Consider the following 18953-nt stretch of genomic DNA (forward strand, 5'->3'; position numbering starts at 1 on the left):
GGTATTCAAATCAAAACATTATACCATTAACTTTATATATATATATTTGTACAAAGTCTTTAATGAAAATAAAATAAGTTTCCAAACTCAGTGTTGAAAGAATGTTAGTTTCTGCAAAAGAAACAACTACATATATTGTATTTGCGAAGGCTTTCACGGCCGGGATCGAATGGTTGTTGTGGGTTTTTAGGGCTCTTTGGCCGTGTCCTGAAGCTTGTTCTTCCTAAGGTTTCACCAGTCTCTGTGGCCGTGTTCTGAAGGTTGGAATAAGGATTCCGACTGCATTGGAAAAAATGGGGGGGGGGAACCTCCAAAAAAAGCAACCAAACCCCCCCAAGACCCACTGGAAATGGGGGAAATAACCCAAAAACAAATAAACCCCCAAGACCTATCACAGTACAGAAACATAACCCCCCAGCCCAAAACCATGCTGCAAAACCCACCCAGAACAGTTTTTAAAAAGCAGAAAGCAGCACCTTTCCTGTTTTTCCAGGGCCAGTATTTCAAAATATTCCATGTAGTAGTCGAGGCATTTGATTATGCCTCTTGGCTTCGGCACCCTTCACACCCACAGTCTGGTTCCGATATGTGGATGACACCTTCACAATTTGGAACCGTGCAAATCGGAACTGTGAAGCTCCTGAATTGGGCCCTACAAGCAAATGGCTACTCCAAAAATGAAATCACAAGAGCCATCAAACCAAGAAAACAACACCGAACTGAGGAAGAAAAACAGTCACCCAAAAATAAAGTATATACATCATGGGGAAACTTTTGAAAAAACACAACCTACAAACAGTATTCAAGCCCACCACAAAAATACAACAAATGTTACGGTCAGCAAAGGACAGAAACGACCCCCCTCACCACTGCAGGAGTATACTGGATGCCTTGCAGTTGTGGCCAGGTATATACTGGAAACACAAAACAAAGCATCCACACCAGAATCAAAGAACATGAGAGATACTGCCAGAAAAATCGGCAGTAGCTGAACATGCCCTAAAACAAGCTGGACATGAAATTCTATTTCAAAGTACTGAAATACTATGTTAGACTGCACAGGGAAGCCAATGAAATCCACAAACATCAGCAGAACTTCAGCAAAAAAGAAGAAAGTTTGAAACTAAACAAAACTTGGCTCCCAGCTCTCAAAAATGCAGCGTGCAAAAGGTCAACAAACTCTACCCAGCCACAAGGACCGGGGATCACTACACACAAAAGACCAGCTAATGACACCCATCAATCACAGTGACAGATAATCTCTCCTCCTTATCACAACAATACACCCGCAACAAAAACACACTGATCACCCATCTCCTGAAAAGAACAAAAGCTTCTCTCACAGCCATAAATACTCAACTCCCAAACAAACTGCACCAGAGCACAGAGTGCTGTCCTCTGAAGATGGCAGCCACAGAGACTGGCAAAACGTTAGGAAGAACAACCTTCGGAACATGGTCAAAGAGCCCGAAAAACCGATAACAACCACTAAATATACTGTTGTCATCCTCTTTTTCCTAACGATTAAGGTATTGCTCCCAAACAAGTTTCTCTGGATTCACCTATGACTGAAGCTGCAAGGCTGGAGCTTCCTTACCAAATCTGGCACAGTAATCTCAACAGGACCAGGCAATTTGTAACTTGTTACAGAAACAAATTGTCTCTCTAAGTGTTTTTACGCTATTGATCTTGCTATGTCTTTCATCACCAGCCACTATTAGCTATGTGACAGTCAACCCATGCCAATTGGATTTTATTCATTCAAATGAATACTGCAACCATTTGTTCTTAGCCTCGAAATGCGACACATCTAAATACTGTGATTTCTCAGAAAGCACATGTACCTAATGTGGCTAGAGCTAGGGATGTGCTTTTTCATGTTTTTGGACTGCAGTTCTCCAAGAATTCAAACCCAAATTTATAAACTGGTAGATTTTGCTCCCCTAAAGAAGAGCTTTCCAGTTATCTATTTGCAACATTGGCTTCTTTGGCCTTTGCTTCCTGTCACTGATTTACAAAAAAAGGAGAAAATGGTTAGATTGCTTACCTGTAATGGCAGTTCTTAAAGTCTCTGTGAATCACACATATGGGTGACTTACAAGCTCACTTGCTGACTGGGATCCAATGGTTGTTGTAGGTTTTTCGGGCTGTTTGGCTGTGTTCTGGAGGTTTTTCTTCCTAACATTTTACCAGTCTCTGGGGCTGACATCTTCAGAGGACAGGAGCTAGAACTCTGTCTGTGTTCTGGTGTTGTGTGTATGATATCCAAAATCCTGTTAGTTATACACACTATCCCATACACTAAGAAGGCATTTGCTGTTGCATATCCAGTTATGCAACTCGACATGCAACACCAGATGCCTACAGTGACTTCTTATTTTCCAGCAATTCACCACTTATGATGGTTGTATTATGCTGCGATTAAAATATTAACAGAATTCTTGTCAATTTATAACTAGTTACTTCTGAATCATTAGGAACATAGAAAACTGCTTTTATATTGCACCAGATTATTAGCTGACCCAAAGAGTCTACGAGTGGCTTTTTGCTAATAGATGATCCATTTCGAAATCCATTGATTTGCTCACCTTATTAAAGTCCTTGATAGCTGACAAACAGCCTGTTTGATTTTTGGAAATGCTTGGTTCTGGAGGTGCAGAATGCAAGGGCTCTCCGAATGTCCGGACTACAAAGGGATCTCTCCAGCTCTGAAGCTAGGGAAGGAAAAAAATACTGACTATACTGGGGACTGCTTCAGTAGGTAGGAAGGCCATATTCAGGAATACAGTGACTTTATGCCTGCAAAATTGTACGAATCACATCTTAGAGCAGCGAGCTCACTTGCTCTCTGAGCTGAGGTTATAGGGCTGATGTACTACTATTGAGGATAGATATACTTTAAGTGAGGATTAGAGATAAACCTTGCTCTTTCAGATATAATAGAAAGTGTAGCATGGTATGGAGACTAGGTGGTAGATAGGGCACTCCATTAGACTTTCAAAGTTCACAAAACGGTGAGGTTGGAAACATTTAGAGTACGTATGCCAATTCCAGGAGCTGGTGGGCCAATTCCTGAGTCACAGTCAATCAATCTTTTTGAGCTGCCTTCCCTCTGAATATTGAAGGATACGAAGTACCATGCTCGGAGGGACCTCATTCTTAGCTGAGTGTGTAGAATTACCACTGTTGTTATTGACACAAGGCCAAGCAGCTTTTAGGCCAAATGCACCATTACAGAAGCATTGGCTCTGAAGTGCTGTGTCACATAAAGAAGTTCTTGTATTCTCTCATGGGAGAGGTAAGCTTGTGCAGTTATGGAGAAGTCCCCCTAAGTAATGGGCATCACCTCACCCAGACAGCAGAGCCACTACAAGTGTCCACCTGAGAGGAAGATTTTGTTAGTGCAATAAGCACACTTTTTAAACAGGTTCACTGGGGTCATAAGAGATGAGAAGACCTCAAGGCAATGAACAAGCTGCCCCCCCCCCCAACACTCATGACAATGATAAGACAACAATGGGCAGGGAGAAGAGACAGACAACAACATAAGTTTTATTTATTGAAAAGGCTCCAAAACTGCCCAAGAGGTGATTCTTCAGTGGCAGCTCAAAGGGAAACTGAGGATTCACCAAAAAGGTAGGCAGAGCATTGCAGTGCAGGGAGTCAATCTAATGGACTTTTAAGGCTCTGGAATGTTCCAGGGAAGTTTTGAGCAGATGCAGAAAGAATCCATATGTGTGATTTACGGAGACCACAAAGAAGCATGAAGTAGCCACATAGTCCATAAGAAAAAGCAAAAACCAGACGCAGACAATTTTTATTATAACCACAGGCAGGGACTTGAGCATTCTACAAAAAAGCTATCCCAACAAGATAGTGCAAAAATAGGGGTTGTGGGAATAAAAGTACAGTGGTGCCTCAACTTATGAACGTCCTACTTACGAAAAGCTCCAGCTGCAAAATTTTGCTTCAACTTGCGGCCGGAACTTCCACTCACAAATGGAAAAAGGCAGGGGGAAAGGGTGGGAAATTCAAACCGTTGGTGGCAAAGAGGCTGCTTCTTCGCCCCAAAGGTTAGAAAAGGGGAGGCTCAGCCTCCCGGGCTTCTAACACTGCCCTGACCAGCGTGCCGGGTGCTGGTGCTTTGGAAGTGCGGGAAGCCGGCACACGGTGCGGCGGTTGGGGTGGCTTTGGAAGTGCGGGAGGCTGGCACCCAGTACAGTGGTCGGGGCGGCTTTGGAAGTGTGGGAAGCCGGTACCCGGTGCGGCGGTTGGGGCAGCTTTGGAAATGTGGGAAGCCGGTACCCGATGCAGCGGTCGGGGCGGCTTTGGAAGCATGGGAAGACGGCACCCAGTGCAGTGGTCGGGGCAGTTTTGGAAGCGCGGGAAGCCAGCATCCAATGCGGCAGTCGGGCTTCTCACACTTCCAAAGCCGCCCCGACTGCTGCGCCAGGTGACAGTGCTTTGGAAGCCCCAGAAGCCTCTGTAGAGGCGGCAGGAGCCGAGGCCCTGCAGCAGCTGCTAGAGCCCTGGCCTGGTAGTGGCAGTGGAAGCCAGTCGCGGCGGTGGAGGTAAGGTGCTGTTTTTGCTTTTTAAAAACTGTTTTCATGGCTTTTGCAGGGTGGGATTGGGCTGACGGGGTTATGCTTATGTTTGGCTTGCAGTGCTTTTTTGTGATTTTTTTCCTTTGGCCGGAATGAATTAATCCGTTTTCAATTCATTCCTATGGAAAATGGTGCTTCAATTTACGAAAATTTGAAGTTACGGACACCATTCCAATACGGATTAATTTCGTATGTCGAGGCAACACTGTATACTGGCCATTGTGGGTTTCTTTGAATTGCTCAGTACTACCACCCTGAGACTGGTGTTTCCTAACAGAAAATTTCCATTAGCTTCCCTTTATTCAGATGTTATTTCCAACCAAACTGAGTCCTACAAGTATATTCAACCTATCCATTCCCACATACACAATTATCTCATTAAATCTTTAAAATTCCTTCCATTAGTCTTTCTCAACTATGATTCCCATCATGTTCATGCAGTACAACCACCCGCAGTTAAGGTATCTGCATGGGGAAGATTGCCAACACTGCTCACAGAATACCCTCAACCAAAAGGGAAAGCAAGTACTGTACTGTAATTTTATTTAAAGAAATGAAAATAATAATCCATTCAGTTTACATAAACTTTACCAGTGCATGCATGCATACTTACATACTAACAGCAAATATTTTATCTCACTTGCCCTTACACCCCAGGACTGTTGTGGTTAAGGCTAGTGAACAATTAGTCTCTATTATGCCGTCTGTGAAAGCAAGACTCATAATTTTCAAGTTACACTAATAAAAACAATCTAATTACCACATCTTTGGAATGAATTGATTCTATTTTATTGTTCATTGTGCATACAGTGTCTTTAAAATATTACAACACTGTTTGTGTGATGAGATGCAGAGAAACCCAATTTAAAACCCAATTAAAAACATGGCTGTTTATTCAGGCCTTCCCTCCAGCCAACTCTTGATTTTTTCTTACTTTTCCTTTTTATTTTTACTGCTGTTCTTGTTTGATTATTATGTATTTGTCTATGTTTTATTATTTGATTTTATATTTGGAAGCCGCCTAGTGTGGTCCGGTGGGCCAGATAGGCGGGGTATAAAATAAATAAATAAATAAATAAATAAATAAATAAATAAATAAATAAATAAATAAATAAATAAATAAATAAATAAAAGTGCCTATTACTCTTATAATTTTCTACCTTGTTACCAAATGTTAGCATAACAAGAATATTTTCTATTGGCATCTAACACATTGCTTTGTACACCGCATGTGAAGAAGAGTAAGCAAGGAGGTATACTCTTAAATTTTGAGCTGAAGCAAGTTAACTGATGGCACACCATTCTGGAAAATGCAACCTGCAAAAGGTCAATGAACTCCGACCCAGCCACAAGGGCCAGGGATCACAGCACAAAAAAGACCAGCTAACGACACCCATCAATCACAGTGACAGATAATCTCTCCCTCTCCCCCCTCCCTCATCAAAACAAAAACATGCTGATCACCCTATCTCCTAAAAAAAAAAGACAAAAGCCGTTCCCACAGCTATAAATACTATCCAACAAACACCAACAGAGCATGGACAGAGTTCCTACTCCAGTTCTCTGAAGATGCTGGCCACAGAGACTGGCAAAACGTCAGGAAGAACAACCTTCAGAACACGGCCCAAAAGCCCGAAAAACCCACAACAACCTGGCTGTGAAAGCCTTCATGAATACATGGTGTTAACTTTATTTGCTGGAAGAAACAGTCCTCAGCATCCCTGATCCAATTAAACGAGCCATAACTTACCTATTGTCCTTCTCAAATTTGGTCAGGCTGTGGTACCTTCCTCATAGGGTGTTTATGTACAATAGCCATCAGAAAACAAGTAGGACAGGAAGGCATACCACTTCTGACAAGGTCTGTACAGTAGTCCCCTCCCGTATTCGCAGAATAGGTATTTGCAGTAACTACTGCTGCAACCCAACATGCAGTGCACATGTGCACCTGCCTACTCCTGTTACCCTTCCCTCTCCTCTCATTCAGTTTTAACCAATACCAATCCATCTCCCAGTGAGTTTCCACAGTGAGTGGGGATTTAAATCTCCTGGGTCTTAAGCCATCACTCTACCCACTACATCACACTGGGTTTCACAAAACAGTACAACTTTACACAGGATGAATGTTTTACCACCATCTGCAATGTACACCACACCACTTGTCTACAGTTGGTTCTCAACCAGCCCTTTAAGAAAAAAGCAAACTAAAATCACCCTCATTGCTCTCTTCTATCACCTCCCACTTCTGGAAGAAAGTTTTCCATGTATCTTTTTTTAAAGTGAAGCAGCATATCTGCACTGTCCTAAAACATTTTAATTTCCCCCCACTTCCTTGGCCCCTCTATGGAGACAAGGAAGTTTTTAATTTGACAATATCCTGAAGTGGCTCTTTTCTTAAGCCACTTCACAATATGGTGAATTAATAGAGGAAGGCTTGCTTTGGTTCATTTCCAGCAATTAGACATGCTGCAAAGGAACCAAACCAGAGCAATTCTACCCAGATAAAAAAAAGTAGAAACCCTGACAGGCTCAGAAAAGGTGTGGACACGAATGCTCTGGAAGCAGGCTGGTCCACTCCAGGAAAGTTGTTGTCTGATCACTCACTTTAGGAGCAAACCAGGAGCAGACCAAAAAGTGGTCTAGATGCCCATGTAATCGCCATCTTAACTTCCTCCCTTAACCTTGAATTTTAACCCTTGCTCTGACATGTAAAGCATATCAGTGAACCTGTATTTTATTTTCCAGTGTGTACACTCAAGCATGTTTTTTCAAACAAAACTTTTAAGTCATAGGAATACAGCAGTTGCATGTTACTGTTATGTTTTAAATACTAGGATGGAAAATATTAATATACATATATGGGAGCTTCTGAGAAATGCCCATGGATTGTGAAACCAGCTACAAAACTGAATAAAGTTTTAATAGGAAGGAAGAGGCTGTTTCTCATTTCAACAATAGCTGATGAAAGAGAAAATATTCCTAAAACAGTTCTGCTACCCACTATAAGACTATAAAATTTATACAAGAATATAAAATCTATTAATAAGAACTTATACAACCTCCTTCCTTTCCAAATAAGTGTTCAGCACTTAACAAGCTAGCTAAGAATATGATCTTGCCAGCTGCAGACACAGAACGATTAAAGCATTCATCCATAAAGTTTTTGAAGTATATATTCAAGTAAGAGAAACATGAATATGAACTTATTTGTAATTAACAGTAACATGAATTTAAAAACTCCTCAATTAAGCCCATTAGGATAACTGCAACACAGCCAATATACATAAATGAAGGGCATTATGACTGGACTAGCAAACAGGTGAGGAACCTTTGAAAAGGAGGTAGAACCCCCTCCTGTTTCCTTGCCCCTGTATTTGTGAACTAGCAGGGAAGGATTTTTTTCCCTATTTTTAAAACCAAAGAACATTTCAGAAGCTAAATAATGGAGACAGGAGAAGAGGCAGATTACTCACATAGACTAAATAGACTCCAAGGCATATTTTTCTTACTCCTGGCTGCCAATCAAAAAGTTGATGTGGTAGCAAAACAAGAGCTGATCTCAAATGTCTTATGAGATGTGGCATTACACAATTTTAAAGATTAATTTGATTGAGTCTATGCCAGTAGTTTAGTCTACTAGCTTCCAATACCTTCCAGTGGTTATTGCCCTGGTTCATGGAGCCCTTCTATAGCCATTGAGCACACTACCTTGTTTGTGCCAGAGTGGGTGAACCCAGGAGAATTAGTAGTGGCTATGACAACGAAACCAACCTGACACCTTCATCTCCCAACAATTCAGTCTTGCTGGATCTGGCAATGCTTCCGGGAAGCCCCCAAATCCACAAGGCTAAGCATTTTGAACCATAATGTCCACTTTGCAACATAGAGCTCCCACCACACCCACAAAGAGCCAAAAATCCCAGTAGGTTGTTAAAAGCAAGGATTAGATTTAGTACTACAAAGCTGTTGGGTCAAAACCCAGGCTATTGGTTAAGGATATTTTATCAAAGTTCCAAAAAAATTCAAAGGCATTTTAAACAAAAAGTACTATGAGGCAATTTTCACGCAATCAAGAGGACAACCAAAATGAGAAAACTAGACTATTCTGCTTGATATTCACAGACCAACACAAAAATCAATACAGTTCTGAGGCATGCACAAAGCATATCTCCCACAGCAGGACAAAAACAAAGCATAGTGCCTCCTAAGAATAATTTCTGACCCCTTTTCATACATTAATTTTCCTCTTCTAGACCCTTCCAAGCTAACTACCAGTCAGGTGTTTTCCTTCCTCAAACAAGAGCATTCTACTCTCATGCAGCTGAAGTTATTTTCCCTATTAACTTTGTACCAGGGAACTAGCAGGCGCAGCCTTGAAGGCCTCTGTGGTGTCTGCCCATGTCATGAATATTAATATGATGTCTGCATAGACCAATGGGAGTGCTGGAGGGGCAGAGTCATGAGATATAAGAGTTAGTCAAGAAGTTGAGGAGTGGAGGAGATGGAGAGTTGAAGAGTTTTGGAGATTGGGTGGGATAGTGGTGGTTGAGAGTGAATAAAGGAAGATGTTTGTTTAAGAGTTAACAACATTACTTGAACTATCTTCATCTGTAACAATAAACAATTTCTATGTGGTTCTTTTTAAAATCACACATTGCCTGGACCTCTGTCATTAATATTAAACAATGTTGACATAATCAACTGGTCACAGCAGAAAGACACTTAGCATGAGTTCTTAGTTTGTTGAAACAATCTGGTGCTGTGAGGAATTGTGACAGCCTGTTTCTTCAGAAATAAGCTGCAGGTGCTACCCCTCGTCAGCAGCCAAAGGTCTGACAGTTTCTGTTCTAGCCAATTTCCCAGGCCCACCCAGACAAGTCTGATTTTTCAAGTTGTATCCCAGTTCCCATGCTCTGTACATTCTCAGTTTCTTCTCACCTGCCATGCTCCAGTCGGAATAGCTGAGCTAATCTTTGTGGTCACCAGCAAAAGCTTGGGAGGCAGCTAATTGTTAAAATCTCCTAGTGGAATAAAGTTTCTACACTGTATCTTCAACAGTTGTTTTGTGTTAGCGATAGTTAAAACATTCAGACAATTTTTTTTAAAAAATTAAAATATAAAAAATATTGTTTAGTCACCACCTACAAGATTCAGATAGTGAGGAACATGGAAAAAGGACTCAGAAGGCCATCTAGGAAGATGAGCAAATCAACAAAGGAGCAGATCCAACAAATATCTAGTTTCTAAATCACATAAGGCAGCGTTCCCCAACTTTTTTGGGACCACGGACCGGCTGAGCCTCTGAGGAAGGTGGGGTATCCCCATGTTCTTGGGCGCATGAGCAAAGCTGTGGAGGTGCACGTGCACCTGCCAGCACCAGCGTGAGCATTCCCCCAGCCCTTCACACATGCGAAGGAGTGCCTGCACACACACACACCCCTTTGCGTAGGCGTGAATGGGTGGGGGAGCGCTCATGCCGGCGTTGGCATGTGTGCACAAAGCAGCTGTGGGGAGGGGATTGTGGGGGGGAGGGCTGTCTCAGGCCACGGACATGCACCGGGCTGCGGGCTGACGACCTTTGACATAAAGATTCAAAAAAAATGAACACAACACTTCAAATTAGTATTTGGAACTTTAGGTCTATTAATTTGCTGGTGTTAACTGTTAAAAAAGGAAAAATCAATTCACTGGTGTTAAAATTTCAGCCTAAATTTTTTTAATTTCTTGAATTGGCATAATTAATTCAATACTTAAATCATTTAAAAATAAACAATGGGATTCACTGCTCAATGACAGCACATTTGTTATCAGAATTTTAACACTGGGTGAAAACAAAGGAAAAATGGCTGGGCAGAAAAAAGGAGAAAAAGCAGATGAGAAACGAGAAAAATCAAGTGGATTATCAAGATCAGAAAGAAGCTCAACTAGAGCAGAAGCGCAAGTGAGAAGCTCTAAAATAAAACACACAATAGAAACAAAGGATCCGGGAGGAGGAAAGAAAACCTTAACAATAAAAATGGACTAAATGAATAAAATGGTTAAAGACTGTAGGATATAATGGGCACAAAATGACAGAAGAATATTAATGATAAAGAAGTTACTTATCTTTAACTCTGGTTCTTCAAGTGGTCCTCTGTGAATTCACACTAATGGGTTAATCTGCGCCTGAGCAGAGCACGCTCGGAAGCTTCTATAACTTTAAGCATTTGGTGCCGGCACCTCCCACGTAGGCTATCACCACTTCCAGCACCTAAGCGCCTCAGTTCCGTAGAACTGTCCGCCGCTGTACAGTATATTAACAGGTAGTCATGATGTACAGTGGGGAGGAGGCCGGGACGTGTGACTTCCCAGAGGACCACTTGAAGAACCAGAGTTACAGGTAAGTGAATTCTTTTTCTCCTTTGTGGCCTCTGTGAATGCACACTAATAGGTGACTAGCAAGATGACTTACCAGGAGGTGGGCGTCACGGCAGGACAGAAGCCAGAATGGCTCTACCCACAAAGGTGAAGGGTGTAGACCACGTCGCAGCCTTGGATACATCAGTGAGGTCAATGCCTTGCAGGAATGCCGTGGAAGAATCCACTGCTCTGGTTGCGTGGGCTCGAACAGTGGAAGGCAGAGGTTTGTGAGCAATCTCATATGCTAGCTTGATTGTAGCAACCACCCATCTGGAAAAGGTTTGAGGAGAAACTGGAGATCCTTTAGACGGAGTGTCCTTGAAATGACACAAACAGTCTTTGAGAAGAACGAAAGGACTCAGTCCTGGAAATGTAATAGGCCAGAGCCCTTTTGACATTCAGGGAGTGGATGGAGGATGCTTTGCAAGGAACTCAGTACCTGTCCTGTGAACCTTGTAAAGGTTTTCAACCCAACGCGGCACCTACTGAGTGGTTGAAGGTTTATCCCAAGACTCCTTGGCCAAACTAAGGAGAAAAGGGATGAAAGCCAGCTTGATGGGCGCCAGCTGGTTTTTGGTCATGTCTTCAAAGACCTTGTCAGGTTGTTCTAATTGTGGTTGCACCACTGCCAGGTCCAGCACATCTGCAATCCTTTTAATCAACTGGGTATAAGAGGTATAGTCCTCCAATGGAGAGGGAGGCTGGCTGCCAATGATAACTGACGCTGGAGTAGGGGCGTCGGGTGGAGAGGGGTCTCTAATTTCCCCTCATCCAAGTCCGAGTCATGGCTCGAGGTCATGGTCTGGAGAGCTGGTGGGTGAATTGTCCCGGGGAAATGCCGAGTCCGATTCCAGGCCAAACAGGTATTCCAGGAATTTGTCCCCTTGAGCCCGAGAGGAAGGGACAGTGACAAAGGGGCCCGTGCCAACAACTCAAGACGGCGCCTGGGGTCCTGGGTCAAGCCCAAAGGAGGATCCCTTGTAGAATGAGCTAGGGGCTGCTCCTTAGTATGAGACTGTGAAGGATGGTCAACAGGTCTCCAGAAACAGCCCTCCATGTAAGGCAAGAAGCGCCAAAATTGCTGGCAAAAAGCCTGCCATTGCTGGAAAGCAAAGAAGGCGGCTGGGTTGAAAGCCCCTGGAAATGAGTCCTCAAGCCCAAAGCTGCTCGGTCTTGAAGAGTACTGCGGTCAAGGTGGAGCTGGCTCGGGCTCAACATGCCTTGTATTCCTTTTTCTCTTCTGGGGCGGAGGGGCCACTGGCTCAGGAGAAGGAGGGAGCAGCGTGATTGACTGAGGTAACATTTGGGGTGAGCCTGAGGAATGACTGGGGTGAGGGGAGAGAGGCACCACCATGCCAGAGGGTGGAATAATCTCCTCCTCCAAGCCTCGAGTTCGACAACGGCTGGTGTCGATGGGCTCCAGACTGGGCAGGCCTCTTCTTTTTAGACCGGCTCGGGCTTGAAGGAGGCTTCAACATCGGAGCGGAGGCCATTGACCTCGAGCCCAAGGATGACGATTTTCCTGGTCTCTTGGGTTACGGTGGAGAGTACCCAGAAACAGAGGAAGCGTCAGACAGCGGGGCTCTCAGGGGTCCATTCCGGGGCAGATGGGTCAAGTGATTTTTACCACAAAAACGCCTTCAGCCGGTCCTGTCTACACCTCACCACAGGCTTGGTAAGAGCCTTACAGTGTGCGCAAGAGGCTGGCTGATGCCCCTTCCCCAGACAAAGCAGGCACTTCAAATGGCCGTCCTTGGAAGACACTTTAGCGTTGCAGGCTGTGCAGCGCTTAAATGGTATTTCGGAGGCCATACGCACCCCCAAACTCAGTTTTATGCTACAAGTCCGACTCACAAATCGGAAGAGTAAACAGTCCGGTATGAAATTCACACGAGGGAGATCCAATATGATCTTTTTAGGAAAGGGAACAAGCGAGATGAGAGAAGCTCTGAACAATGCTGCTACAGTGGCGGCAGGAAATGGAACTGAGATACTGGGTGCCAGGGGCGGTGATATAGCCTACATGGGAGGTGCCGGCACCAAGTGCTTAAAGCTGTGGAAGTTTCCGAAACTGCTCTGCTCAGGCACAGATTAACCCATTACTGTGCATTCACCGAGGCCACGAAGGAGAATCAGTAACTATTAAAGAAAATGCAGATGTTTTATAACTAACAACTAACAACAACAACCTTTATTGGCATAAAGACAAGAACAGTTAAAACATACAGTTAAGTAAATAATTAAAATAGTAAGGGGGGGGAATAAGCCCGCAGAGGTGCTTAGGGGAGTCAAGTTAGTTTTTTGAGGACTGGGAAGTGAGAACCTGTGCAAGGAACTCAGCTACTAAAGTCGTTGTTTCTTGAGAGAAGTCATGAAGAAGAAAACCTGTCAGAAACTGGGGGGGACCCGGAAAGCCTGAAATGATTGGCCCTAGAGTACGGTCTCGGAGATCTCTTAGCTCTGGACAATGACATAGAATATGCGTAACTGAATCGGGTTCTAATCCACAGAGGTTACAAATTCTTTCTTCAAAGGGTATTCTGGCATATCGTCCCTTGAGAACTTCGGAAGGGAAGATATTCATCCGCGCTAACATAAAAGCCCTCCTGGTTAGAGGGTTCAGCAGGGACTGTATATAAAAATGTCCGGAGCCAAAGGTGGGGAAGATACCGAAGTAAATTGGGGAACATGTTTGGTTAATACTGGAAACTAGACAAATATACTCAGACTCCCATAGTTTCTCCTTAATAATAGAAAGCGCCTGTTCGAAGTTGCTGTTAGAGATGGAGCTTAGAGATATACCAATCGATTCAAGTTTGGTTTCACAAAGTGAAAACCATTTAGATTGGTAATGATCTTTAAGTAGGTGCACAAGGAGAGAGTCTGGGTTTGATTTAAAGAAAAGACGGAGCCAGAGTTTAAAGGTAAGTGCCCACGCTGATGTTGAGGGTAAATGCGTGCCTAGCTCCAGGGCTATGGTCGATAATTTAATTGAGTTTGGAATCCCTAGAATCCGGCGGTAGAAAGAGGCAGCCAATAGGTCAACTTTGTTATCCATCGCATTAATCCATATTGGGGCTCCATAAAGTAGGCGATTGATCAGTTTTACCTGGAAAATTTGAGTGGCAGCTGGGATAAACTGGTTCCCAGCTTTATAATGGAATTTGATTATAGCTCCTAGAAAATGTGAAGCGGATGCAGTTGCAGAGTCTCTATGTACCGTCCACTTGAGTTGAAAGTGGAAAAGTAAGCCTAAGTACTTAAAAGATCTCACCTGTTCAATCGGTTGGCTATTAATTTTCCAGTGAAAGAGCTTCCAGGATTTTGAGAAGACCATAATCTTGGTTTTCTCAGCGTTAATTACAAGATCATTACGTGAGCAGTAAGATTGAAACAAGGAGAGAAGTTGTCTTAGACCAAGACTAGATATAGAGAGGAGAGCAGCATCATCCGCGTATAACAGAAGGGGGACAGGTATCTTATTTAGGAACGGGGCAGACTTTTCGGCAGATGCCAGCTGGGAACGGAGATCGGCTAGAAAGAGATTAAATAGGGACGGAGCTAAGATGCATCCCTGTCTCACTCCTCTGTTGATTGGGATCTTCTCAGAGACGGAACCACTATGATTATAACGAACCTGACAGGAGTTAGCGTGGTGTAATTTGCGTATTAGAAAAAGGAGACGGGGGGGAATTCCCCACATTGCTAGTTTTCCCCACAGAATGGATCTGTTGACTGAGTCAAAGGCCGCTTTCAGATCAACGAAGGCCACAAATAGTTTCCCTTTAAATTGGAATGTGTACTTCTCTGCTAGATACGAGAGGATTAATGCGTGGTCTAGTGTTGAGCAACCCGGGCGGAAACCAATTTGCTCATGACCTGGAAGATTTGCAGAAGAAGACCAGGTATTAAGATGGACCAGAAGATGTTTACTGTATAGTTTTCCAATTGTGGAAAGTAAGCTAATCGGCCTATAGTTACCTGGGTTAAAGGGGTCACCTTTTTTAAAGATGGGGACTAGGATAGAGGTGAGCCAGTCTTCCGGAATAGACCCATGTTCGTCAATTAGAGTAAACAGATTTGCCAGGGGGTCAGCCCACCATTGGGCGTTGTTAATTAAGAGATCATTAGAGATTCCATCAGGGCCGGGAGACTTTCCGCGTTTCAGGGAATGAATGAGCTTTAGGATCTCGTCACTGGAGACCGGGGGCCAGAGGGGGAGCTCAGAGGGAATATTCTTTAGGCTCGGGGCTGGATCCTGGGAGGAAAACATTTTCGAGTAGTAAGTTGACCAGTCAGAGGGGGAGATCAGCAGGGAGCTTTTATAGGGGTCTTCCGTGATGGAGTGTGCTATCAGTGACCAGAAAAGTTTACTGTTCTTTGTTGTAATGGCCTCTAAGAGCTGTCTCCATTTCCGCAAGGCGAAATTGTGCTTCTTAATGTCGGTAAGTCTGCGCCATATAATTCTCATTCTACCGTAAATGGCCTTGATCTCTGGGGAGTTGTTGGCTTGAGATAGAGAAAATAGGTGGCGAATAAAGCGTTTAGTGGCCCAACATTCAGCATCGAACCAGGTGTGATGTAAGACTTTATTTTTTGATTTAGCTTCAGAGCCAAGTAATTCCGCCAGGGATTGGGTAATCTTCTGGTAAGATGAAGCAGCTAGAGGTGGTGATGTGGTAGACCGAATTGTATTTCTTAAGAGAATCATGTCAGGACTGAGAGACCATTGGACAAAAGCAGAACTAATCTTAGGGGACCATTTGGGCCAAAGCTTGGGGTGATGGGGCTGGCTGTCGTTGAATTCCTGGGGGGAGGAAATCGAAATTTTGATTGATAGTGGGAAGTGGTCACTGTCAATGCGGGCGCCAATGGAGAAGTTGCTGCAACTGGTCAATAGTTCAGGTGAAACCAAAATGTAGTCCAACACACTGGCACCGAGGGGGGAGAGGAAGGTAAAATTATCAGCGTGGGGATACCCGGGTGAGCCATTAATGATGTGAAGATTGTAAGTAGAGCAAAGGTTTGCTAAGTGGCGGGCATTCTCATTAAAGGAACTGTCTTTGGATCTTCTATCCAAGCGGAGCCAGGCTGGGGACATTTCGTCAAGTTCCCATTTAAGGAATTTGGCCAGTTCGTTATTATTAAGGCCTAATCTTGAGTTAAGGTCTCCGGCTATTACTCAGGAAGGGGAAGATGGAGGCAGCAGCGTTTCCTCCAGGTTGCCTCCCTATTTCGTTTTACCTAGTTTTTTAAATCCCTTAAACTTTTAAACTTTTTAATCCTTTTTTAATCCTTTTATACATGAATACAAACACTGCCGTTTGGCTGAAGAGCAAGAGGGAGCAGCTGGTGACTCTACTTTGCGGTTACAAACCCGGCCTTTATCAGCAGCCTCATTAACTTTGTTATGTCTCGGAAGATAAAGAAGCAATATTATCAGGAGTACTACAACAAAACATACATCTCTGGCCTTGTAAAGAAAGGAGCCTGTTTACCGGACCATTGGTTTTTTTTCTGAGCTACAGTGGAAGCAGGAAAAGAGCCACCTCTCTGGATCTCAGATGAATGAAGGCAAGATGGCGTTCCGGCAGTAAGTTCTGCTATCCTTTATCTTTTGTCGCCTACTCCTCCTCCTTATTTTATTATCTTATTATCTCCCGTTAACAATATGCCTTCGATTCTGAGAGCTAAGAGGAAGAGGCCTAGCTCCTCTAAAGACCAAAAAAAAGGGAAAGCAATTAAAAGGTCAAAAAAACAGCAACAGGAGCCGGTCGTGCAATCATACTTCGATTCATTCCTGCAGTCGCCTCATAAGCTGCCCTCACCTGCCCATGCTCCAATGTTGTTGAGTCCCTCATCTCACCAGGAAATAACCAATCCCCCACAAGATTTAACGGGCTTATTGGTGGCTAAAGACATGTCCCCAAATAACTCTCCGGTCTCTGAGGAGAAGAGTTCTGGCCAATCTCCAAACGCGAAGAGTGGGCGGAGCGAACATTTTGTATCTTTTTTGCGTGAATATCTGGCAGCGTCGGATACTCCATCACTGCCGCTAAGCCCCTCTGCGGAAATTCCCCAGTCTCTTGAGCAAAAGATTGGCGACTCTTGCTTGATTGCAGCCCGCGCCTTTTTGGTATTATTGGAAAGACTATGCTTAATTGAAAAACAAATTGCCTCAATTCAAACATACAGGGAGGAAAAGGCCGGAAGTCAGAGACCATGTCCCTCCGGTGGCGACCTATTGAAGAGCACACTCTCGACTGCCAATTTACGTAACCAAACCACTCTTGCGGGCCTTTCTGTACCTTCTAACGTTAAATTGACAGCTGCCCCGAAGGAGGGTGACAACAAAGCTAACAACAAAAAAATTCAGTTGATCTGGTCCCCCAGAGATGTGCTCTTGACGTTCCCAGCCAGTGATGCTCGACAATGGTCTAACAAACTTAGAATTGCTAAGTCGCTATCCCTACTTTTGGACTATAATACAGAGGTACTGGATCTAGAGTGCTTCTACTACCTGCCAACAGCCAAAGGGTATAAACGGCTCTTTCTTACAACGAAAACTCAGGACCTGTGTAGCAGAATCTTAAGAAAGAAAAACAAACTGCTCGCCTACGACATTGGGGCCCAGAGAGTCTTTAAGCAGGTGAGTGGACACCTGCATTTTAGGATGAAGCCTAAGAAAGATGGAGTCAATACCTCTTCACATCTATCAGATTCGCCCGGTAGACGGCAGTCGACCATTGAGCGTCGTGATACTAAATCCACCTCCGTACATTATTTAAGATCAACCCCTTCCCATCAGTCATTTCCTACTAGACAAACTACTCATTTTTGTCAAACTACCAGTCTATCTGACAAGGTAGAGGCGAACAACAGGGACATACCATCTCCTCGTCCAACTCCACCCTCTGTCGCCGCAGAAAAGAAAGGCCCAGTCTGTGATGGACCGGAGATCCAGGACAAAGACCCTTCCACCCCCGGACCCCAGTGCCCTGTGAAGCTGATGCCTTCGAAGCAACCGCATTCTACAGCAGCTACGGTCCCCCCTCTGGCGCTTTCTCCTACCTGCATCATAAACAAAGATCTCCGGGGGGGAACATTCACCCTTGTAGACGCCCAGGCTCAGACTGTCCCCCCGCTGATCTATGATTACACTACTCCCAAACAAAACTCCTCTTTACCTCCCCCACCCAATAGAACAATCTCTGGCACTGGTAATCAGGCTGGTTTAAACACTCTATCTAACATTTATTCGGAACCAGAGCCTCCAGCTCAATCCAGGCCCTCAAACGGCTGTGTCTTTCAAGACACCACAGAGAGTTTGGATCCAATCGACCATCCTGAATGACTATCAGCCCCCACTCCTGTTCCGATCTCCACGTCTAAGGTGAAAATTTTGTCATGGAACATCGCCGGCTGGGGCAACAAGTCATCGGACCCGGACTTTATTAACTTCTTGACACAATTTGACATCATTTGTCTACAAGAAACCTGGACACCGAGAGGGCCTCACATCCCCTGTTTAAACTCTTATTATGTGCCAGCTTTCAAATCTCACAAAATGGGCCGCCACTGTGCTGGCCTCTGCTGTTTTATCCAACCCTCCCCACGTTTTTCTGTTACTCCCTTTACTTTTGAATCTTGTTACATCCAACCCTTTATCCTTCTAGGTGGCGAACTACCCATTCTCTTGGTTAATGTTTACATTCCCCCTAGAGAACCGGCAGCTTCAACCAGTTGGAAGGAACTGACGTCGCTGTTAGACTCTGTGTTGCTCTCCTATCCATCAACCTATATAGTAATAGCCGGATGTTTTATAGATCAGTGGTTCTTAACCGTTTTGAAAGAAACGCCCCCTTGAGCCATTGAGGAAGTTATCATCGCCCCCCTCCCCACGGTGATGATATCTTATTTATTTATTTATTTATTTATTTATTTATTTAT

At 44.0% G+C, this 18953-nt stretch overlaps 1 protein-coding gene across 6 annotated transcripts in view; it reads right to left on the minus strand.

Annotated features, from left to right (window-relative positions):
- The window catches only part of SUSD4 (sushi domain containing 4), a 165172-nt gene that overhangs the window by 122885 nt on the left and 23334 nt on the right, over window positions 1–18953 (minus strand). The window contains exon 1 of one of the 6 annotated variants that reach the window (XM_020786648.3): window positions 2589–4095. The exons of the other annotated variants lie outside the window; for them this stretch is intronic. The gene's annotated coding sequence lies outside the window, so the exon portion shown is untranslated. Of the gene's footprint in view, window positions 1–2588; window positions 4096–18953 lie in introns of those variants that run through there. 6 annotated transcript variants of the gene reach the window in all.

This window comes from Pogona vitticeps, chromosome 1 (genome assembly GCF_051106095.1).
Source record: "Pogona vitticeps strain Pit_001003342236 chromosome 1, PviZW2.1, whole genome shotgun sequence".
Lineage (NCBI taxonomy): Eukaryota > Metazoa > Chordata > Lepidosauria > Squamata > Agamidae > Pogona > Pogona vitticeps.